This window comes from Anabas testudineus, chromosome 6 (assembly GCF_900324465.2).
Source record: "Anabas testudineus chromosome 6, fAnaTes1.2, whole genome shotgun sequence".
In the NCBI taxonomy this organism is placed as follows: Eukaryota; Metazoa; Chordata; class Actinopteri; order Anabantiformes; family Anabantidae; genus Anabas; species Anabas testudineus.
This window is the reverse complement of record NC_046615.1, coordinates 8,506,763-8,531,690: the sequence shown is the minus strand read 5'-3', so window position 1 is coordinate 8,531,690 and position 24,928 is coordinate 8,506,763. Positions and strand designations below refer to the sequence as shown.

Sequence of the window (24,928 nt, the reverse complement as noted above, 5' to 3'; positions counted from 1 at the left end):
GGACTGGATGGGGATCAGTGCTCTGCGCCTGCCCGCAGGTTAGTCCGTCTTCAAACATGGTTCAGAGGAGTACAGAGAACGGAGAGACCATGGGAACAAAAACCCTCGGAGATTGTGTTAATTTCCTCTAAGCAATGAGATCTCATGCACTTGAACACAAGTCCGTTCTCATCGCACACAATCAAGCCAGGGTCACTAATCTCTTTATATGATCCAGGGAACAGAGCATTGAGGTTAATTGTCTGACATCCCGATGTAGACAGATCGTAACGTGGTGGGTGTAGCAGTGATGGTGTGTAGGGCCAACACAGTACATGCTAATATGTTATCCCAGAAGGAGGATCCTTTAAAGTCTGAGAATGCTGTGGTTTTCAGTTTAACACAATTCGGATGCCCTGCCTCAGAGCTCATTGTCAGTAGTGACAGTGGTGAGGAAGATGCAAAAATGCTGCTTTAATAGCCGTCTGCTTTACATACCAACACAGTTGCACAAACACTCAGGCTTGAATAATTTAATTTTGTTGATCCCTGTCATTTATGTAGAGCGCATTCATGATTACAGTACAAGTACAAGCAAGGTGTCAGAGAAGAGTGAAAGAGTGATAAATCAGTACGCAAGTCAGTGGAGTGCATTGAGAGACATGTGGGCAGAGAGGAAAATGGTAAAGGAGAAATAGAGTTTTATTGTCTCCTGCTAATACACTTTCTTTCAAATTTTCAACGCACATACATTTTTGTACATGCTGATCAACTTTTGGAACGTGTGGAAACGTGAACATGCAGCTTCTGTAAAATCTTTAAATCTTCACTTTCACTTTCATCCTGTTGCAGCGATGGCGCAGCAAAAATAAACCGGTGAGTAAACTTTGCCAAACTAAATATAAACAGTAGAATAAAGCCAGCGTTAGTGATGAGACCTGTAGATGGATCAGCACACTAGAAACTGCTTTCTGTTGTAAATGATTCTCGCCACTCTGGCTCTTATTTAAAGCGCCTTCACTCCTGTCTTACATCTCCTTTGCCTGCCAGCCCTCAGCTGTGCAGTCCTTACGTCAGAGAATCCCACTGTTAGCCAACATAATGACAGAACTGCTCAGCCAGCCAAGGATAGATGTGCCTTTTCTGGCTTAATTTCAACCAGCATGGCTGAACTTTCACGGCCTGGTTTCACTCGACTGGGTTTGACTTCCCTGGCCTAAGTTTGACCATCGGGCTTGATTGGAGTGGGCTGGGTTGAGTAGACACTGAGCTTGAAGAGTATGTCCTCTCTGGCTCAGTTTCAACAAAGGGTACTCAACTAGTGCGACCTGGATTTGACTGTCTGGCTGCCACTAGTGTGGCCTGGGTTCAGTAGACAGAGTTTGACTTGTATAGCCAGAGTTCATCAGATGGAGTCCAACCTTTCTGGCCTGAGCTTGTCAGACAGGGCTCTACTAGTGTGGCCTTGGCGGATATAGGGCCTCTGGGTGATTAAGGATGTGTTTGTTTCCCCGGCAGCAAGCAGGCAAGGTGGCGGCATTGCTCCCGCACAGCCAAGGACTTGGTGTGGGGGTGAGAGAGCCAAAACAAACTACTGTGATTGCCTCCCATATGCCCTCCTGACCTCTGCATTTCAATTGCCAGGCAAACAGAAGGAAAAAAGGGGTGAAGGGAGAGGGGAAGAGGTGGTTTGGAGAAGTGAGGATGGGGGTACCAGAGGTTGTGGCTGAGGTCTGAGATAAAGATGTGGGGGTGGCAAGAGAGGTGACCTGAGTACTTGAGAAGAGAAGGCTGGTTCATGACCCTTAACCCTATCAAACTCTATCTATCAAACATCTATCTATCTATCTATCTATCTATCTATCTATCTATCTATCTATCTATCTATCTATCTATCTATCTATCTATCTATCTATCTATCTATCTATCTGTCTATCTGTCTGTCTATCTATCTGTCTGAATCTCTTGAGAGAGAGGGAGAGAGAGAGAGTGCCAGTAAAGAACAACAAAGAAAAAAAGGAAAAGAATAAAAGGGGAAATGGACAAGGAGTGAGAGAAAGGGAGTCTTGTCGTCTGAGAGGTGGTGTGGTTCGGGTTAGGTTGTGGTTGAAACCTTGAGAGAGCGGGAGGGAACAGAGGGGGAGGCGCAGGGGGCAAGCAAGGCAGCACATACCCGCAGCATTCAAATGGAGCTCCCATTGGGAGGTTTTACGCTTCAAAATGGTTTCCTGTGACGTGGATTGTGTGTTTGATTTGAGCTTTGAGGGGTTTGTGTTATTCTCGAGAGGGGAGAATCTAGCACGCTCTCATTTCCGCACTACCAACAGCCAGCAGAAGTTGGCAGGCCGAAACAGAGGGATTGTAAAGACAGATTTTTCTCTCCCTCCTCGTAAGAACCACATTTTTTCTTTCACTTTTTTTTGCCATGTTTTTCTGCTGAGCCTGCTCCAGGACTTGCTCTGCATATTGATGGATTGTTCTTAATAATTGGCCCTACTCATACCCGTGTCCTTCCATGGTTTTCCCAGGCTGCCTGATTTTCTGCTGATCATAAGCTGCGCAGAAAATATGTTCAGATGTGTGCACACACATTTTGCATCCTGACACACATATGGATGCCTGCAAAAAATGTACAAGCAAGTTTGCACGTATACAAGTGCGCATGCTGTCAAACACATGCCTTGGAACTAATTGCAAACAATGGATGCCAGCTGGGTAGTAGGTGTAGCAAGCAGCACAACTGGGTCTGGGTTGATTGTTTTTTCAGTGGGTTTGGAGAGGACAGAAAGAGAACAAATGGCAGACAAGTGAATCAGGAAAAGTTCGGAAGCAGGAGTAGGTAAGACAGGCGGGGGTCACCGCAGAGGGAGGGAAGGGGCATACGCTGAGACAGCGGGAAGCCACCTCTAAGAACACGACAGCCAGTCATACAGTACAAACCATCAGAGAGCTTACTGTTCTGCCAACTACTGTACTTCCCAGAGCCAAGAAAATGACAAAAATCAACACTGGTAGTGTTTGTTTTGGGGGAATATCCGTGGAACTCCACTCTCTTTCCTGATCAGCAGTTTTCTCTTTCTCTCATTTTTTTCTTTCACTTTCCCTCTCCTTCCCTTTTTCCTCTCTCCCGCTCACAATCCCTCCCGTCTTTTTTTTCATTCTATAAATATTGTGCTCTATATGCACTCTGCTCGTGTAAGAGGACAATTATCGCAACAGCTTCTTTACTGTGCGGCGCACATGGAAAAGCTAACTGCCGTGGGACGCTTATGCACATAGTTTTGATGAAAGGTGTGGGCTTTTCCCAGTATGTGGGGGGAAGGGATAGCAAGGTCTGAGGGTTTCCACTGTCGCACTAATCCCCTCTGGCATCAGTAACCTCTTTGTCAACGGGCACAGCATGAATCTCCCATGTATTGTAGTTATACTAACAGGTGGGTATCCACATAATAACATCTTCCAGTACAAGGCCATCAATTAAATGCATGTAGGACTGTAACTCAGAAGTCTCTCTCTACCTGTGCTTCTGATGGAGGTGTAGATGCATGTACTGTATGTCAAGCACAGTATTTGATACAGAAATTAAGGTATAATACAGTTTATATCTATAATGAAATATAAAGAATCTATTTCATGTCGCATTTATGTATCCACATGTGCTAGATACCACATTTTTGTGTGTTTTATTAAATTTATGTCTGTTTAGTTTGGGTGTGACATTCCCCACTTACAGTGGTAAGAAAAAAATGTGTGAACCGTTTAGGATTTCATGGTTTTCTGCATTAATTTGTCATAAAATGTGATCTGGTCTTCATCTAAGTCAATAGTATTACCAAATATATAGTGCCTAAAATAATAATAACAAAGATCTGATCTTTCATGTCTTTATTGAGAACAACCATAAAAACCTCAAAGTGCTAGTGGAAAAAAGTATGTGAACCCTTGGAATAATGACCTCAAAAAAGCTAATTGGAGTCAGGTGTTAGCATAAGTTGAGAAAATTAGTTTGGAGGTGTGAACCAGAGCTACTTTGACTGACAAAAACTACTCAAACGTTTTGAGTTTGCTCCAATCAAGAAGAATGTGCTTATGTAGGCTATGAGCTAGGTTCTACGATAAAAAATTATTGATTTACATGACGCTAGAAAAGGGTTACAAAATGATGTGAAAGACTTTAGAAATTCACCAGTCTACAGTTAGGAAAAAAATGTACAAATGGAGACACTTGGGGACTGTGGCTACTCCACCAAGAAGTGAGCGGTCAGTCAAAATGACCCCAAGAGCCCAATGAACACTCATCAATGAGGTAAAAAAACAACCGTCAGTGGCCAACATCTGTATTCATGAGTCTATAGTGGGTAAAACATGCAACAAACAGGGTGTCAATGGCAGGACACCATGAAGGAAGCTACTGCTTACTGAAAAGAACAGTGGTGCACAGAGCACACTCCACAGCAGTATTGGCAAAATGTTTTGGACTGATGAAACTAAGATTAAACTATTAATATATATATTTGAAAAGGACACACAGAAACTGTAAAGTATGGTGGAGGAAACATCATGATTTGGGCCTGCTTTGCTGCATCACTGATGCAACCTTGCAGTAATTGAGGGGAAGATGAATTCCCAAGTGTATCAAACAATCTTCAGCATAATGTGAGAATGTCTGTATGTCAGCTGAAACTCTGTAGAAGTTGGGTGGTGCAACAGGACAATGGAGTGAGTCCAGACCTCAACCCAACAGAGATCTTATTAATTGCAAGGGTTAACATAGTTTTTCCACTAGCACTTTGAGGTTTTTATGGTTGTCTTCATTAAAGACATGAAAGATCAGTATTTCTTTTGTGTTATTATTTTAGGCACATTACATTTGTTAATACTCTTGACTTATGTCTTTATGTCTATGACTGATCTATGCCACAGTGTTCTTGTGTACATCTTAGATAGCTCTCTCACATCTCTCACATCTCTATGTGGTCTTGTGGTGGTTGAAGAGAAGAGGAAGACAAGGAAGTGAGCACAGATGATTGTCTAACAGTGACAGTTACCCAGTGCCGGAGGGAAGACGAAGAAAAAGAACAGTCCCTAGCTGATCTCCCCACCCACCCTTTTGCAAATTGGTTGTTGATTGTCTACAGACATCGTTGTTGGTGCTCCCCTGTACCAATAAAGCTCAGCACAGAGCAGAGCAGATGCCCTCTAGGTCTTGTTGTTGTAACAGGAGTACGCTTTGGCTGGGACTCCTGCTCTCAGCACGAAAAACAACAATAACAACATGAGCCCGCAGCCCTGAGAGCTGGACTCGAGTCAGAGGCAGTTCAGGAGGGAGGGGGGGGGGGGGGGGGGCGGATGCCCTGTTAATGCTGCACATCATGGTTCCAGTCTGACACTTCATCTGTGGTTCCGAAGTGACGTTGGCGCCTTACTTGATGCTGAAGTATACAGTTCGTGGTACATGGTACCAGTGCACTCAGGACTGGCCCATGTTCCTCCTGCTTTTTTTCTCCGTCTGTCTTTCGTGTACACAAATCAGTGCTGGCCCTCATCACAGACAGAGATTCCTGGATCTCCTGAAGACAAACAAAAGGGAAGGAATCCACGCAAGTCCTAAAACAAAATTTTGAGGGAGTTTACACAGAGACCACACAACAACATCACAGTGGTCTAATCTATTTGTAATTAAAAAGTTTGCTCTGCAATGTCCTTATCCAGACAACAACAGATCAATCTTGCCTTGGCCGTTATGATCACGGCCTGTTTTTTTCTCCTTTTCCCTTCTGTTCTCTGTTGTTGTTCCTGTAACATAATATCTGTTTGTGCGTGTGTGAAAGATCCCTCTGTTGTGTTGATGGCATCTTAAGAAGGCAGCCCATGACCCACTCCATGACTCATAAAAGAAAGACTCGATTATATTTCTTTAACCTCCCTTTCTTCTAGTCTCCAACTCTTCAAACATAACTTACATAACAGCACCATATAGGCACAATTACAATAGACCCTGAATTGTGTTTTAATGTATATTCAGTATATAGCCATGATATATATCCTGGCCAAGTGTGGGCAGTGCTGTATGAAAGCAGATTCGCCCGTGGGTTACATTATGGATCCATCACATTTGGTCCATTTGCAATAAAAATATCTCTATTCCTTTTTTTTTTCTTTGGCTCATCTTATGGCTGCCCCCAAAAGGCAGGTAGGAGAGAAAAGAAACGGAGCGAGAGAAGAAAAAGAAAGAGGGATAACTGGTGACGGAGATGGAGAGAGTTACAGGGCAGAGGTGGGCTCAGGTGACTCAACTTTCCCCCTGGAAGCTGTATGAGGGGAGCTGTGGGTTCGAACCCCCCAAAGTTTTACTAGAACACAGGCTTTTTAACAGGAGGGAAAAACAATGTTATAGCTACTTCCTGCACCACCAAGTGTTCCCCACCAATAAATATAACAAGGATTGTGTCATAATGTGATGGTCTGGCATCAGGTGAATACAGTGTTTTTTTTTTTTCTTTCACCCCTCCACCACCACCACCTCCTCCTTCTCCTCCTCTTCTTCTACGCTTTTCCATGTGGAGGAATAGGCTCCAGTGTTAAAGAAATATCAGTCATCAGTGTGGTTATTGCGCACTCACTTGCTCCATCGGCAACTCTGGCGCTTAAACGCACTCTTTGTGTGAGTGGACACGGTGGCTGCTTTCTCTCTCTCTTTCTCCGTCTCACTCACTCCATCTTTCTCTCTCTGTTTCCTTTTGTGCTACTTATTATTTCCCAACAAGGCGGACCGGAGGAAACTCTGATGTAAAGGAACCACCTCACCTTCTTACTGTTAAGTGTGTGTGTGTTTTTGAGTGTTTGTGTGTGTGTGTGTGTGTGTGTGTGTGTGCGCTTGAAGAGACGCCTTTGTTCTCTGTCACTAATACATGAGAATATACATTTCCATAAAACACTGCAAGAAAGTGTATATTTATATGTGTGTGTGTGTGTGTGTGTGAAATATGTACAATGTACAGTTTATGTGCCAGTTTTTTGATACAAAGGAGCTCTGTCAGGTTCGGCAGAATGAATCAAGTTGCAGAGCTGCTGAATGTGTGACAGTAGCAGTAAAAACAAACAGAAGTTCTCCACTCTGGAAAAATCTAATGCTATGAAAATGGCAACTATGGCAATGATGGGAACTGATCCATTTTGAGTTTCCAAACTGTGTTGCATTTGGCCAAGGCGGAAAATGGCAAAGGGGTAAAATAACATAGATATATCTGTAATGGAACACCTGCATACAGGGGGTTTTATACAGTATATAAGTGATTTAGGAAAACCTTTGGTTGTCTGTAGTCTTATTGTATATACTGAAGCTGTATTTTCCAAGGCAATGCCACTAAAAGTACTTACATATTTGTACATGTATGCATGCTGTATGTGTGTGTACTGAGGCTCTACGATCCCTGTGAGGCGAATCTATTTTTAAAATCTTCGTAGAGGCTATGAAGCAAAGCATTTCAAAATATCTTGACATATGACAAGTCCTCTACTTGAATCATAGTTCAGTACAATCACAAGTGTCATATACACACAGGGCTTTTTCTTGGTGTATCATGTCCTCATCATAGACTAAGTCTCCAGTGCTACGTGGGATCCACTTTCATGGTGTGTTCCCATTTGAAAATCCTCCATCTATATGTGAATAAATCCATTGAAGCAGACAATAAACATCACACAGTTCTGTGCTGGACCATTAGCCCACAGATATATGACTTGTTTTGTGGATGGGTGACAGGATGTAGTACCCTGATTAATCATAGATAAACAGCTAAGTAAATGAATGGATGGCGTGTGTAAATTTCCCCTCAGCCATATGCAACGGATCACCCGCACGCTCGTTATTGTTTGGGATTAGATGGAATATGCCATGGAGCTGACTGGGGGTTGTTTGTGTACATCTGTTTTTGTATCGGTTTGTGTGACAGTATGTGTGTGTGTGCGCGCTGTTGTGACTGAACAGAACTCAGCCCAGGAGGTCGATTTTCTTCAGTCAGACAGACGGTCATCATCGGATCCACGTTATCTCATGTCTGGAGCTTCCAGATGAGAGCTGAACTCGCAGCAAACACATTCTGCTGGCTTGAGTCATACCGCGTGTGTGTGTGTGTTTGTGTGTGTGTGTGTGAGAGAGAGAGAGAGAGAGTGTGTGTGAAAGCATGAGTGAGAGTTGCCTGTGTGTATGTTTCCTGTGTGTACATGCTGTGTATGTCTGTGGTAACATTAGGAAATGTGCTTACATGTGTGTGTGTGTGTGTGTGTGCGTGTGCGTGTGTGCATCTTAGTTACTAAAATACCTAGCATATCCTTTGGCTTAAACACGCTGATCTCATCCATGAAGAGGTCTAATAAATTCACTGCAGGTGATGAGTGCAGAACTGTGCAGAACACTCGAAAACAACTTTGCCATTTGGTTTCATTGCATCGGTATGTTGTTAAGACTGTTGGATTAACGGTTTGATTTTCTATATTGAGGGTAATCTCCCACTGAGAAACCTTGTATGGTTCAAACAATAATAATAATAATAATAAAAATAAAACTGCTGCTGCTGCTATAGTACTCTCAGCCATGATTATGCACATGTATGATGCTGTGTGATCTGAGTTATGTCAGAGAAGTGGTGTCCGTCTTTTGGCATGGAAAGACCTCCATGCTGCGGCCAAAGTGTGAACACAGGAATTTTAGTAACAGCAGGACCTTGTCTTGATAGTCCAATTCCAACGAAGAACACAGTCTTCCCACAGCCTCGGCAGAAAGTGATCTCATCTCGGTCTATCTCTCTTATTCAGGGCATGGTGTCTTATCGATAGTGACGTCACCAACTCCTGCTTCATTACGAGAGGAGCGTTACAGTAGTGAATGAGAGGGAGCTGTGTTACAGCACACAGAGACAAACAAAAGACCGTCCAAAAGCTTGTCTTGTTTCTTTATTTTCTGGACTCCTCTGAGTATCCGTGACTGGTCTGGCCCACATCGGTGAGTCCAGTGTAACACAACACACTTGGAGCTGCGTTTTCTTGACAAACGGATCTGGAGACTGAAAGGCAAATCCAGAAAGTAAGGTGCCCGTCAAAGCCTCAAAGAATATGTTTGATTATGCAATAACCCATGTCAATTAAGGACAGTGAGGTCGAATAGATTACAATGACTGCACAAGGCCCTCAAACGCAGGTCACGGGGAGGGTTTGCTGACACACGTCGAGGTTGTGAAAACAACTGAATGAGCTGCAAAAGGGTTAAAAAAAATCATACGGTCATTTGATCCTCCTCGAGGCTCCTACGGTCCTCCTACACTATGGGGGCCAGGTTGTATTCTATTTGTATGCGTGTGTGCAGCCTGTGTGTATCGACATGAGGCTGTGTGTTTGTGTGAGTTGTGGGAAGCCCTGGCAGAGACGAGCTAAGTGTTTGGGAAGTTGCCATTAAGACACAAAGCAGAGACATCCGAGGTGGACTAATGACCTTACATGGATCTGTGTTTGGCAGAACTTTTCAAAATGCTGGGTGGGGCGCACACATACATACACACAAATACACATACACAACTCCTCAAACTGATATTTGACAGGGTTTATAGAGGAGTTGGGGGACTCTCTAGGGTTTTGGAGTTTGGTGTCCTCATCTTAACTTGACTGAAGTGTAGACCACCACTCAGTGAATTCCCATTTTTCAAGTAAAATACTAATAAATGAATATAGAGAGTGTTCTTAATGTATGCCATGAACCACTATTCAGCTGTAGGACTGTACTGAATCGAGAGGTCGATGAAAACATTTGGCACATCTGTCAAATATATTTTTTGGCTCTGAGTTTTATGAAGGCTTCATGTTTTACACACTTGGTATATCTGATTAAAGTGGCCCCCTAAGTCGATCAGGTGTGGGATTAACAATCCTTCTATGTGTTTCAGTACAGTATGTTCGATGTGACAAAATCCATACATCGCCACCCAGCTGGAACCTTCCTGTATTTGCATGTTCTCCCTGGAGTGCTCCGGTTTCCTGGTGGTCAAGTTAACTGGTGACACTAAATTGCAAGTAGTTGTGAATGGTTGTCAGCGTGTGTGTGTGTGTGTGTGTCTGTGTGTCACCTGTGAAATGTCAGCTGGGAATGGCTGCGACCTTCCCTCCAGGATAAATAAGAGCAAATGTGTTTGTGTGATACAGAGCAAAAGCAATGATGTATGGGAAAGTAGTGCACTAGCTGTGTGTCTACTTTATGTCCCATACGGATTCTCAGCAAGTTCAGAAGCATTTCACACATTACTCATAAGCTACATGTCCAAACGCGCTCGGCACCTTTATACTGATGCACATCATTGTAGTCTGTTGTTACACTTTGCCGTGGACAATGCAAAACGAGACCACCTTCTTTGCCGCGCTATGTTTTTGCCTTTTGCAATGACCCCCCCACACTGCATCAATGCAAAAGTCTTTTTTCTGGTCAGACAGTCTGATTTCCTGTGTCTATTAACGACAGTTTGTGCTTTGCAGTCATCTCTCTGGCATAGGGTGACCCAAAGAAGACACTATGGACCCAGCTGCATCCGCTCCTGGCACTGTCCAGGATGCCCACTCTGACACCAACCTCCCTGTTATTCTACTTTTGTCAGTCTTTGGGTCAGCGAGAGTGAGGTTTAAATATGAGACAGGAAATGTTTTTGTTCAGTGCTTTTTTATTTTAGCCTGATATGTTTTTCAGGAGGTGTGTGTTTTTTTTTTTGCACCGGTCTGTTGTTTGGCTGTTCAGGATTGTTGTTTTTTTTACTAATATAGATCTATTGTGAAAAGGGGTGTTGAGGTTTCCAGAAGGATGTGTTTACTAGTTCATGACTGTGAATTGTCACGAAAGAAGGGAAAGCTGTGAAATGAAACATCACTGCCAAGACTAAGTATGAAATGTATTTTTATGACTTTCTGCCGTGCCACTGTGTTCCCTGGTTAGAGCAGTGTCATAGGTTCAGTGGAAAATCACTGGCATGAAATTGCTGCTATTGAGCACTTAGCTTCCACTTCCTTGCAGCAACCTGGTCACCTTTCACCGGCCTTAACACATTCTCCTCCCTAATTCCCTAATATATGAAACCTTCAACATATTGTAGGCTGTAGTTATGCTCACACATCATCTCTTCAACAGTGAATACCAAGACCGGACCATTTACAGAGCCAGTGCCATTCTACAGTTTATCATCCAGCCTTTACAAAGCAAAATTAACTTTAATTTAGAGTTGTAACCTTTAGGTTTATTCACTATCCTTTAGCTCTGTTTTTAGTGAGCGTGAACCAAAACAATAAATTTATGAATCACACAACAATGAGCTGAAACTCCGTGTAAAGCCTGATGGTAGCTGCAAACACAGGTGACAGTTTGCTGCTGATCTTTGACTCAGATTAGACAGATCTGTGAAGATTCTGTATTAAAAACAGCACTAAATCACTAAACTTTAAAAGATTCTTTGTGAGATCCCGGCTTTAATAGAGCATTGGTTAAAAGGAAATAAAAATGTTTACTGAAAGCAGAAACCGGGTTTTTATTTTTCACTTAGTACCTAATTAGACAAGGTTGGCACAACACCTTGTCGGAGAAACAACATCATTCACTCGAGCCCCGTCTAAATCAATACCATTTGCTGTGGGTAATGACAGCCCCTGTCTCTCACACACAGACACACACACGCACATGCATCATGCCCAAGGGGGACACCCTCAGGAAAAAACACATCCCCGTCTCCCTGTCGACTGGGCAGTGTGACTGGATAGTGGCAGGGGTTCATGGTGGGTGGGGGTTGGTGGGCCGAGGGCTGTTTTTACAGGAACCACATGTTTTGGGAATAACTGCTGAGTATCTGTTAACGTAGCTCCCTTCTGACAGCAGCTTCCAGTTGCCACATCAGGGCCCAGTGACTTGTTCTTTCCCTGATAAAGCTCGTGCTCGTTGCTGCTGCTTGTTTTTCCTGGGAAGCTCATGGAATCCAAGTGTTTTTTTTTTTTTCCCAGCAAGCTGAGCTGTAGGAGCCAAGCGGTACCTCTCTCTCTCCTTCATATACGTTCCCAATAACCCATAAATACTTTCATGGGACAACATAAGCCACGCACTAGGAGGGGATTTTACACAACAATGTAAGCATGTGTATTAACGTGGGAGAAGTTCAATACCACTGTTCTTCATCATTTGTAATTTGTTCATGTACATTTTGACTTTAATAACAAATAATAAGATAAATAAACATAAAAGTGTGGATAGTTAGAATAAAACAACAAGCCTTGTCCAACACTATAACGGGAAAAAGATTTCATCATCTCACCTCTATTTAATAATAATAATAAAATAAAACATTCATAACCTGCAGCCACTTGGAGTTTGTTTTTAAATGGAATATTTTTTAATAGCATACAGACACTTTAAAGGCAGTGACATAGGCTTGTCACAACACATGCTTTCAAGTTATAATCTCGTACAAGGATGGCTCCACATATTTTGTCATGTATCTTAAGTTGTAAACCGTCATAGAGTAAGAAAAAAGGCTACTGTATTTAAAAATGTTTTATGACTCTATTTTCTACTCTGCCTTGCCCCATTTTTCTTGCTCTATATCGCTGTACTGGACTTGGGCCAACATCCTTCCATCCAGTACGTCTCCAGATATAGCCGCTGTCGTTATCAGGTAGTGCGGCTTATGACCTCGTCTCCACCTCGCCCGTATCACCCCGTACCCAGAAGGCCCTCCCGGGAGGCCTTCCACCGCCTCTCCATCTTCCCTAGGGGCTCTCCGCTGGCAAGCTACTGTTGGTGGATACAGTATCTATGGATGGCAGGCCCTGGAAAACATGTCTGAGTGTGACAGATGAGGAGAGGATGATGAGAAAGAGAGAAAAATAAAGAAGAAAGTTAAGAGAATGAGAAAAGATTTAGGATATGAGCAAAACAGAGAGAGGGATCAAAAAGAGAGGGAAAAATCACAGGAGGGAGAGAGAAAAGTGGGGGGCTCATTCAGGGGAAGATAAAGTTCTCCCTTTTTTCCCTCTTGTTTTTGACGGGCCAGTTGAGGTTTTTCCCCCCTCTCTCTCGCTCTCGCTCTCTCTCTCTTTTTTTTTTTTTTGACACAGGCAGTCGAGACTGGATCACCCGAGTGAAACCACCTGGTGTGTCGCCCTCCCTCCTCACCCCCTTTTCCTCCCATATATGCACTCAGTGACCATCTCCGTCCCTGGCTGGATGCCAGGTCACCTTGGCAACCCCACCCCATTAGAATGTGAGAGGAAATATTTTGCCCATTTTTTATTATCTCTTTATTTGCTGCTGACGCTGGGCTTTTTTTTTAATAATGTCTCTGTATGTGTGTGTGTGTGTGTGTGTGTGTGTGTGTGTGTGTGTGTGTGTGTGTGTTTGTGTGTCCATGAGTTTATTTTTCTAAACTCTCCTTGTATCCCTTTTTCAAGGCAGGAGCATTAACATACCGCGTATTCCCCTTCTCAGTACAGTGCAGGAGAGCAGCGAGAATGTGCAGTTGCTTTAAGTGGAACTTTAAGAGTCACACAACATGCAGCTGGTCTTTATTACTTCCCCTTTGGTTCATTGAAGCATAATTACATTCTGACTTCATCCCAACCTTAGCATGACCTCTGCTCTCCTGTCAGACACACTGGCAGCCCCATGCACCCACACACACACACACACACACACACATGTGCTCACGTATATGCAAAATGGATATCACACATACACATTTAGCATGCATGCGTGCATACGTACACAATAATGCAAGCTCTCGCTCTCTCTCTCTCTCTCTCTCTCTCTCTCTCGATCTCTCTCTCACACACACATACACACACAAACACAAAATCCCACCTACAAACAGACAGAAACAGACATTTAGCCTCAGTCTGAGCTGAGATCATACTGGACCAATATAACAGTGTAAGTGAGCCCAAACACAAATTGGGCTCCTGCTGGAAAACTCTGCTCCATGCAAGTTCTTGTTTGTGTGCGTGTGCTGTCGGCTTGAAAATGAACCCCACTCACCCCATCCCTCCCTCCCTCCCTCCCTCCCTCTGGTTTTCCTGTCCTCTGTTGGTTTAATTGGAAACGGTTGCTAATCAGTCACAAATTATGACTTTTTACTGTCACTTTTCCATCCCATTCCTCTTCTTCCTATTTGCCTCTGCTCTGTTCTCTCTCAAATGTTTGTCCGCTTTCTCTATTTCTCCGCTTGTCCATTTTCCAGTCATTTGTTTTTCTTCTTTTGTAATTATCAAACAGGGCTTCCCCACATCAAAACAGCTGAGCTATGTCTTTCGGTAGGGCGACACTGAGCAGCCCCTGCAACCTGGTGTAGGTGGGAGCATCAAAACGTAATAAAGCAAGGTTGCACAGAGCTGAGTGTCTGTTTTAGCTGCTTTGTTCTATTGTGCTTGACAGCGGACTGAGGGTATAGAGTCGATGACGGGGTGACACTGAACTAGGTGGGCTTGTTAAATATCACTAGGGTCTCCCGACGTCACTGGTCTAACGTTTGGGAAACTCAAAATGTCACTGTCATTCGCTGATGCCATGCTACTCAACTCACAGCAAATATTTATCAGCTCAAAAGCCACACTGCTGGCAAGGCTAAGAAAACAGAGCGCCAAGTAATCTGCCTGATTACTCTCGGTTTATTCCACGTCAGCCATTGCAAAGATGTTCCTTTCCTTCGTCTTATAGTTCAACTATAAACATCCACAAAGCATCTATACTGTACTGTACATATACTGGGACATGTGTCTTCCGATAGGAGCTCCCACAAAGCAAAACCTTTTGCTTGGAGCCATAGATGTCATGCGATTAGGAGACTGACTCCATGGCACCAAAAAGGAGCCACAGAGTCATGAGTTGTCATGTGGCATTCCCCTTTGGCCAGGCCTGTGCAAAATCACTCAGTGTTGTTAGATTATTATCATGCATGACAGAGATGTTGGGGTGACCTGCCACCGTATTGTGTTCCAAAGTATCCATCAGGGTTTCCCTCAATTTAGAAATGAGGTCATTTTCAAATGGCAACATGAGTCTAACTTTAAACCAGATTTGGTCCACTGTTTCCCACTCCACCCTTCAACCACACCAGGAATATCACTCACTTGGCCTGTCTGAGAACACTTACTATGTGCGGGTGCGTACGCGATTGTGCATGCGGCTGTGTTATTGCACATTATGGTATAAAAGAGTGAGTGTGTGCAAGTAAAATAGAGTGTGAGACTATCACATTCTCCAAATAAAACAGCGCTCAGATTGTGAGATGGAAAAGCCTCGGCGTGTGATGTCAGGCGGATTTTTTTACACGGGACTCAGCTGTAAGGTCACCACTTCAGTCGTGAAACGGAGCTCAACACTCTTCGGGCTCGAAACCATTTTTTAGTGGTTATTCAACCCTGCTCATATTTCTATCACCACATTAAAAACAGCCTCGCATTCACTACATATTCGTTTTCACATCATTTTCATCACCTACTGTGTGGGTGATTTTGTGAGGTCCGTAACGGACTGTGATTCCCGATGTTCGCTGCTCATCTCCTCTACCTGATGTCTCAGTGAAGATGGTTCTGTTCTGTGTCAGTGTCCATCGCACGCATGTCCAAATTTAGCCACCTGCTACGGTTGGCTGATCATTTTTGATGGTGCTTTGATCCTGCTGGGGGGGTTAGTATTGAAGTGAAGCTACCTTGGGCTGATGAATGCATTTTGTAACTATGTATCTGCTGTCGCCTCCTCGTCTTATCCCTCTACCCCCTTTTCTTTTCTTTCCTTCTTCTATTTCAAGCAACTTACCACAGCCTGGTCCCATTACTGGCAGAGAAACACTGGATAAGTTTAAGCCGGATTTATACGTCTGCGTCAGACTGTTGCGGAGGCTAAGTGCAGAGGCTCTAGAGCTCTGCTGGAGGTGCTGATGGTGCTGTTGTAGTACCCACCCTGAAAAATATATACCATGTATATATTTTTTTCGGTGACTAGTGGAATTTCCTAAACAAACCCACTGTTCCCACTGACGCTCTCTATCTCAAAATGTGAGGGCACTCCAGAACACGGTTTGCACACTGGGCGTGGTTTCCATTCCATTTTATTTTGGCACACAAAACGCCAAATGCCACTTAGGACAACCTTAATTGATGGCTCTGTGTGGCATGTAAACAAAACATCACGTGTAGCAACAGCATCACAAACGTGTATGTGGCTTGTTGTGGCTGAATCCAATGGGGAAGGGACTTTGTTGCCTGTACCAACATTAGAAAGCTGTGAAAAGATTACTTTAGAGATGACCGCAGCATCTCCACAACCTGCTGCTGTTTCATTATCAGCTGTCACCTCATATGTCAACTGCCAAATGGGTTTCCCTGTCTTTGATGTAGTGCTACAGCATTTATATTTACCACAAATGTACGGACGGAAACAAGCGAGATGTTTGATATTTGTTTTTTACATGCATGTAAATCTGTGCATGCTCTCTAATAGGATTTGCGCTCCAGCATGTCTGGGTACAGTATGTGGGTATGTGTGGGCGTGTGGTCAAATGTGTAAGTGACCTGTGTGAAGTGGGGGCTGCTAATTTGAAAACAGTGACATCATGCTGTGTGAGAACATGATCTAAACTATACGCTCCCAGATATTTCCTCTGCTGCAGCAGTTACCGCAGCTAAATTACACTTCGGCATATGTTCCCCTGGCTAAGTTCAGCCGTCTACTGCATGTCAGATATGATCCACAACACAATCCATGTATGTTTGAAGTCGCATTTGCCTATATAGCAATTAAGGCGCATTTGAGTTACTAAATACATTCAATAATATTTTAAGCGTTGTAATTTTTTGAGTTTGAGAGATTTCTTTTCACTGTTTTCAGCTATTTTAAACGTTTCTGTATTAATCAATTGTCTGGGGTGTCTGTCCTGTACTCTGCAGGTCCAGGGGCCTTGAAGGGAGCTGCAGTTCAATCCAAATGAATGGAGGGCATTATGTAAGTGCTTACAACATTGAGAAATTATGTAAATGGATCCGTTGCTACACAACAATGCTCCTGCTGTCAAAACATAAACAACATTATACAAATGGCCAAATGTTCACATTGTTGAAATATGATGAAATATGATGAAATCTGCCCCAGAGGTGGTATACATGATTATATATAAACACAAAAGAGAAGGTTGTGCTAGTTTACAAAAGGTTTCTCTTTGCAAATTTATGAATCATAGTCTTCAATGAAATTAACTTTTTGGCCGGCATCCATGGATGTCCATGGAAGACATTAAGAATTATGTGTTATGAGGATTTCGAAAGGGTGCAAGTAGTTTTGGAGTGTTTGAGAAGGGCTTGATATAGGATTATGAGTAGCTGCTCTTCTTAGTTCATCTCTTATGTTGTAGGCAGTGACGTGGGGAGGTCCAGCTGCGAGCCATCACTGAACACAGTGCTATCCCACCTCATGCACCCTTTATGCGTCACTAGCTGTTTGAACTTCCCTGACTGTTTTTATTTGGTTATGCATCTAAATCATCAGGGGTCAAGTAAACAGCTCTAGACGAGGTAAACAGCCTGAGGGATAGGCTTTCCTCTGGGGCCTTCAGCAGCTGAACTTCACACACAGGCACATGCACGTGCACACATGAACGCCCTTGACTTTGGGTGCAGATCAAACAGCTCACGCCTATTTTGCACTTTTCATTGCAGGTTCAGCTCGAGGGTTATCTCGGCTCTGAAAGATCCTGTGGTGCCGTGCAGGCGCCGGTGGCTGTTGCACTCTGTGAGAAGATGTTTTTAAGGATTCGCGATGAACTCTGCTTCTCAACGAAGACATGTGCGCACGCACACACACATACACACACACACACACACACGCACACACACACACACACACACAACCACCCTCTCAGCAACTCAGAGTATGCAAGACAGAAAGAGGGGCAGAGAGTGATGGAGAGGATCAAAGCCAGTGAGTGGGATGAATTCTCTGAAATGAATAGTGCTGGGGGATATTGCTTTAACCTTTGTCCAAAGCGCTGTGCTCAGAGACCTCCCTGTTTGTTTTAACGGCTCAGAGTTAGCAAGGGTCTCTCTAGCCACAGAAGGAATCTAGGCTAACATATTCACTACATTTATGGGGTGTTTCATGTCACAGGAGGATGTTCATCTACTGACTGTCCTGTCTGCTTCTTCCACTGTGGATAACGTGAGACCAAAAAAAACTGGACAATGCGTTTTTGCGGCCAGCGTGATATTTTTGGCATTTAGTCAACATCATGGGGTTTCATCATTTGCTGAGGCAGATGTACAGTAGTGTTTTATTTCAGGGGTAGATCAAAAGTCTATTCACGCTGTGTCTAACCACAACTAGGATTATATTAGGATTTATTTGCTTTGGGTCTATCTGCACAGGGAGGTCGGGCCATCAACAACTCTTCTCTACCACTCCCTGTTTTGATAAAAATCTTCCAAGGCTGTAGATGAATCTGGATGCACATCAAACTGTGAGTGTCTATTATGCACTTATCGCTGCTAGCGCAGCTTTGCTCTTCACGTTTTTTGGCGCCCAAGGGTCCTGTTGCGTCACATCGGAGTGAACCTCTGGATGATGTTGGTTATGGTGGGACCTCTCTTCTCCTCTCATTACTGTGTTTTTCGCCCTCTCCTCCCATCCCTAAAGGAACCAGCATGTTTCGAATGACTCACTGAGAGAAAGTTTGCAATATTTCAACTGCCTTTGACTACTTCAGTATCTTTGGCCTTGAAGGATTGTCTCCTTGCGTGCTATGCTAATCATCATTAAACATGAAGGTCTTATAAAAGATTTCCCCACATGTGCTGTTTCCAGTGAAGTTCTGTTGGTATTTCAAAACTTTTGCTCCAAAATGTTTCATGTTATACACACGCAGCTGACCCCTTTAGGGTAAAATAATTGAGGCAGGGGAATGGGATGATGTGTACAAAGGAGAATGAGGAGGGTCTAAGGATGCTAGTGAGAGTGGGTGGTTAGAATAACAATCTGTAAACGCAGTAAACACAAACACTCTCTCCTTGTGGCTGACTAAATTTCCTTCTCTGACTCTTCTGTCCCACTTCAAATGCTATGGGGACATATTGAAGCCCTTAGCTCTCTTTCTGTCCTAATATAATCATCCAGCTCCCTGCCCCTCTTCTCTGGGCCTCCCCACATCCTTCCATTTCTCCCTCTATCGTCGCTCCTGCTCTCGCACACAGCTGCACTGTAGCTCACAGAGTGCGAAGCGACGGGGCAATGAGTTGAAGGAGGAGGGCATGGAGAGATACATGTAAAGCTGAAAGCAGGAAGGGTGAACAATGCGTCACGGTGAAAACATAAAGGGGTGACGGTGTAGGAGGGGAAATTAAATGCTGCTCATCAATGGCAAATGACAATTTGATGACAAGGCAAGATGTTCCCCTGATTTATGTTGAGTAATTACAGTGAATATGCATTGATATGGACGATTTACCGTTCATGTGCACAATCTCACTAACTTCCTCCGTCTTATCTCTGTCTCCCACAGGATACTGCTCATGCTTGTGGTCATGGCTTTGGTGACTTGGTTTCTGAAGGCTAGATAGTGTATTGACTTGCCCTGTGTAAATCTGCCTGGGTGGGAAACAATTTATGGCTCATGACATGCGCACATTTGGCACACATGCACACACCCACTGGATTTGCATATCAAACCAACTTAAATCAGCCCCCTATCTCCAAAACATCTCTATTCGATTAACACTCCTTCATACAGTGGCTCCAGGCCCCACACTTTATTATGTTGTCCATTACATTTTAATGAGTAACATTGCCATTTCATCCCCATCAAAGACTTCAGTTTTCCAATTTATATATATTTTAATTTGCACATATTTATAAAAATGTTTCAACTTAGCAAATCTAACACAACAACATAAAGAAAGTGGGAATTTTTCGATTTCATATGGAAATGTTGCCATCAACGTTGACCTGATGCTGAGACTTCAACAGGGTTAGAAAAGAGAGGTTAGAGAGGATGTATCGTGAGGGGCCTGACACACTAGTCACTAGAAAACAGCTCAACAAACCCCACATCGAGGGAGCTTTGAGAAGGAAATAAGCATAAGACAGAAAAGTCCACAGCAGGAGCCAGAAGAGCCACATTTCCAAATTATTAATATTGCTTTTCAAAGAAATCTAAACACAATTAGGGGATTAGGAGGAAGGGTAGGGGGAGAGAAGGAAGCAGGTAGATTATCTGTCCCTGTGCAATTTTTTGGTTAAACTGAACTGTCAACATGTGAGAGGAAGAGAGAGCAGAAAAAAAAAAAAAATCAGTAGTGGCCTTGGTTATATAAAGACTGAAAGCTCAATGAAACACTATCTTTATGGCAGGGTTACAGCAAGAACTGGAACTGGTGCTTTGGCTGTAGCTAAAAAAACATCCTCAGCTCTGAGCATGTCGTTTTCATTCAGACTCTTGTTTTCTTTCAGCTAAAAGCAAGCTCCCCTGCCCAGAGATCTGGCTAGTACTGGACACACAGTCACACAATGTGTTCCTTGCTCTCCCACAGCCAAGCTGCACTCAGCTCAGGCTTTGAAAAACAGTCGGAACAAGACTCGTCTCACTGAGCACAACGCGGTCGTGGTCATAGCGCTACCTGGCAAAAAAAAGCAGGCGCAAACACAACGCAAATAATGTAACACGGAAGGAGAGGCTGATGTGCTGGTGAAGAGCAGCTTGGAGCTGTTTCAACGATAACAGCCCTCTGAAATCAGAATGATATTAACAAGCCCCCGAGATTTCCCTCACTGAGGGGATGTTTTTCTCTCCTGTCCATTGGGAAGTACTGTTATACTGATGGGATAAGTTGTCACATTACACCAGTTGTGTACAACGTGGAGGTCCATCTTGCTTCAATTAAAAACTCCAACACGTCTGGTTTTGATTAGGGGTCCTGGCAAAACCAAGGTGATTCCTTTCTTAATGAAAACCACCAGAGAGGCTGAGCAGTGCTAAAAACTGGTTAACAAAGAATAATAGCCGAGTGGGGAAGTTATCTCACTCCTATCCTCTTTTCCCCGCCATTTCCTTCCTTCTGGCCTATATAGTCCACATGCCAGATGGACAGACATGACCTTGAAGGGGTTGCACAAGGTGATGGGGTAGGGGGTAAAGAGTTTACAACATCGGTCCATCTCCCCTAACACTTCTTTATCCATTTTCTTCCAGTGCGTTTCACTCTCTCTCTCTCTGTCCCTGCTTGCTTTTTCACCTCACTATCGTTTCCCATCCCTTCGCCCTTTGAGGATTTTTGTGATCCAGTGCGTCTCACGAGAATCGGGCTCGTGTTTCTGCTCCGAGGGACTGAAGGTTTACTCCACAGCAGGGGCCTGTTTGCTGTGATTTGACGTTGAACCATTGCTTCCCCTCCTTGGCCGCACAGTCACCAGTCACCTCATTCCTCATCTTGAGACCAATGGTATTTGTTATTTACAAGCGCACTCCATCTTATCTTGCGACCTTGTCACTCTGTAAGTTCAAATTCCAGATAGATTGTAACCACAGATGCTGACTTGAAACAATTAGGCTTGTTGCTCACATTGATTGTGACAGAGCTGCTCAGCCTGGTGTCTAGAGCGGGGAGAGAGGAGCGGGATGAGTGACAGACAGTGGCAGCATAATGTATGCCTCTCTACTGTCATCTACGTCACACAATACTCCAGTAGCCACAAGTGTGCATCTCCCACTCCGACTTGGTCTGCGTGAAGCTCATGGAAAAGTGTTGGTCACCAAGAGTGCAGAGATGGATAAAGAGAGTGGCGCCAAACGCAGAGAGAAAAGTTGGATGGGAAAGGCACACACCACCCAGTCTCCTCATAACGTTGGGCGTTTCTGAGAATGTGGCTGGATCTAATGAGCGATTCAGCTGGTGACGCAGTGATTACCTCCTTTCATCATTTCATCTCTTTTATTCTCTTATCTTTTATTGTCTCTCTCTTTCATCTCTGTGATCAGGTCTTCCATGGGGCGGCATGGCCGTGCCTCATCCCCCCCTCCGCCTCAAAGGAGAGGAAGCATAGAGGAGACAGGCCTGTGAAATATAATGATGACAAATGCACAGACAGACTCCATCTGATAGATGTCTGTGCAAAAGATAGAAAGTGGAAAGATCTGTCTCGGAGAACTTCTTCTTATAATTATCTTACATCTATCTTAAAAAACACAGAGTACACGTCAACATCAACGATGACTCTTGTTCTTCGTTTGCTTTAAAAAAAAAAAAGTAATCAGAAAAAATAATATTAGTGACAAATATACGCAGTGTTCCAGCTTTTATCCTGTGCTCAGATTAAGCAATAATCTTTATCTAAACTTTGAGTCAAGCTCTGTGTGGTCGTTGGTCAAAGTACTGAACATAATGAACACAAACACCCTTTACAAGTAAGAATCAAACATGCCTCAACTTAATTTGACTCTCCAGCTCACAAATCAACTGTATCATTGAGTCTTACCACTGTCATCAGCCCACCATATAAAAATGTGAACCGCAATTTCCATCTAAGCGACTCAGATAAGTCAAGTGTACACTCACAGCTTGAATCAGGAAGCATGGGTGGTAAAGTTAACTGGAGGTTATCAACAATCACACCAAAGATGAGATTTCGGGAGTTGGTTTGAACAACATCAGAGTTACGGTTACACACATCTCACAGCTAATGTCGCTGGTAGTTGTTAGTTAACAAATTATTCACCACATCCTGAAAGCTTCCTTCAGGTTTGTTTGAAAGTCTTTTAGCTCCTTAGTGGTCAAAAATCTAGCATTAGTAATTGCTCCTTAATCCCCGTCTGAGACACATCCAAAGCTCGATTCCAGTTACAAAATAGACGGAGCTGTCAGAAACACAAACATAAGGCTTATGAAGGCTTGTAAAAACCTTCTAAATAATTAGACAGAGGCCAATGGAGGTTGTTTTTGCATCAAGTGAAATATGTCTACTGACATTTTGCTTCAACCCGGGCTTTCTGGTTGCTGCCAAAACCATACAGCAATTTCAAACCATTTAATGTTTGTCATAAGTGCACCATAAATATAATGTTCTCTCACTTGGTCAGTAAATAAATTCACTTTTATTTTACAGCATGTGTGATAAGTGGCTTCCCTTTCTTGGTAGGACTATAGGTCAATTCTGTTTCCTTTAACTACTTGTTCCTGGTACCAGTCAAAGCTAAGAGAGAGCCAATCTCTGCATGCATTAGGTGAAAGGTAAAGACTGCTCTAACCCCGTAACCATAACCCCATGTTTGACCCGAAGGCAAACAATTCATATTCTCACTTACTTTACAGAGTCTGAAGTCCATCTGATCCCTGTATCTCCGGACTGAGGTCAGACGTGGAGCACACAGAACCTCAACACCAAAACCTTTAGTGGGCAGGACCTTCGGGAGGACACCGTGCCAACTGCTGGCTCACTGCGCTCCAGTGAAGCCAAGAGCGTAGTTTCAATTTCAACATCGGTTTTTGGACATTTAAGAACTTTGCGGTTGCGTGTTTCTATCTACAACACGCACAAATACAAAAAGCCCTTTCTTAAAAATGTTTGGTTCATAAAGGCTTCAATATTTTGATATTAGACAAAATTATGAACTTTTTTTACTTTCACAGTACTTCATGTTAATGTCATGTTTTGAACTTATTATTAGTAGCTTGTATAAACATTTAATAAATGATATACTGTCTAAATAAAGTGTAGATTTAAGAAGATATACCTCAAGGAGTCTGTTAATGTGCAGTTATCAATAATTCTAACTTATTTATAATTATTTGTGTGATGACACATTTATGTCACTACTGTTATTTACTTTCCTATGGCTCCATTTATTTTCTGTGTGAGATGTTGTAGATGACGAATTACATGCAATTTAAAATATGTTTTTAAAACTATTAGTTACCTTTTTTATACTTATTATAACTAAAAAAGAGAGCAAAGTGATACACTTACATCTTACTTTAACTTTTAGAGCAACAAATCAAGCATCTCCTGGAACAATCGTTCTCAAAATTCGAAGCTGTATTTAGAGCCAAGCTTCGTGTGGAGAATCTAACTACCTTGGATTTTTAGGCTGGTGTTTTTCTTGACATGGTCACTTCTCTGGAACTGGTTGATGTCATTGGTTACGATCACAGTGAGGAGGGGAAACTCATAAATTACCACAAGAAAGAAAATAACTACACTTTGTGGGTGTATTCTGGCTGGACACTCGTTTTTTCCTGGTAGGCTTTTCATTCTGTGTTTTATGTGTGTTTATATATTTTTTCATGCTTACCGGCATAGTGCTGTTTACACAACAAGCCACTAGGAATGTTTCCAGAGCCTCCACACAACTTTAAATATAAAATACTACCTGCCTATTGTACTGCAGACCCAATCCTTCGCTGGATGTGCAATACAAATCTAAATGCATTTAAATAACATACTGTATCTGCTCTCAGCCCAGATTGCCCACATAGGTTTACTGGGTTTTTCAGACTTAGTTTTTGACTAATGTATGTGTGGAGATGTCAGGCTCACTGTACCTGTTTGATGACCACAATGTTCATAGCTGGAAGTTCAAACATAAATCTGACTCCCAAGGCGGCACACAGTATAATGCTACAGGAAACCCAGAGGAAATGAATGATCAGGGCAAATAGTTTAGTCAAAGTATGCAAAGGGGTTTTTAAACTTCCTTTATTTCCTGTTGAGAGACGAATGACAGCTGTTTGCAGCGGAGGAATAAAGAATTGATGTTGCATGCAGGGGAAGGCCACTGGGCTCCTGGGGACAAGAGAAAGGTTCCTTATGAAATATTGAAAGAGACTGGAGATGGGGCCAGAGCACGTCTGCCCTTCCTCCTCAGCTCTTCCACCAGCCAACAATGTGCGTGCTTTGAAG

The 24,928-nt window shown here is 43.2% G+C and overlaps 1 long non-coding RNA gene across 1 annotated transcript; it reads left to right on the top strand.

The window, feature by feature from the left end:
* The first annotated feature begins 827 nt into the window (after positions 1–827).
* On the top strand, positions 828–23,424 carry LOC113165314. The gene is made up of 4 exons (XR_003299109.1): positions 828–855; positions 16,939–16,993; positions 17,704–23,259; positions 23,341–23,424. It is a non-coding gene; the product is annotated as an uncharacterized LOC113165314 (long non-coding RNA).
* Positions 23,425–24,928: the final 1,504 nt, after the last annotated feature.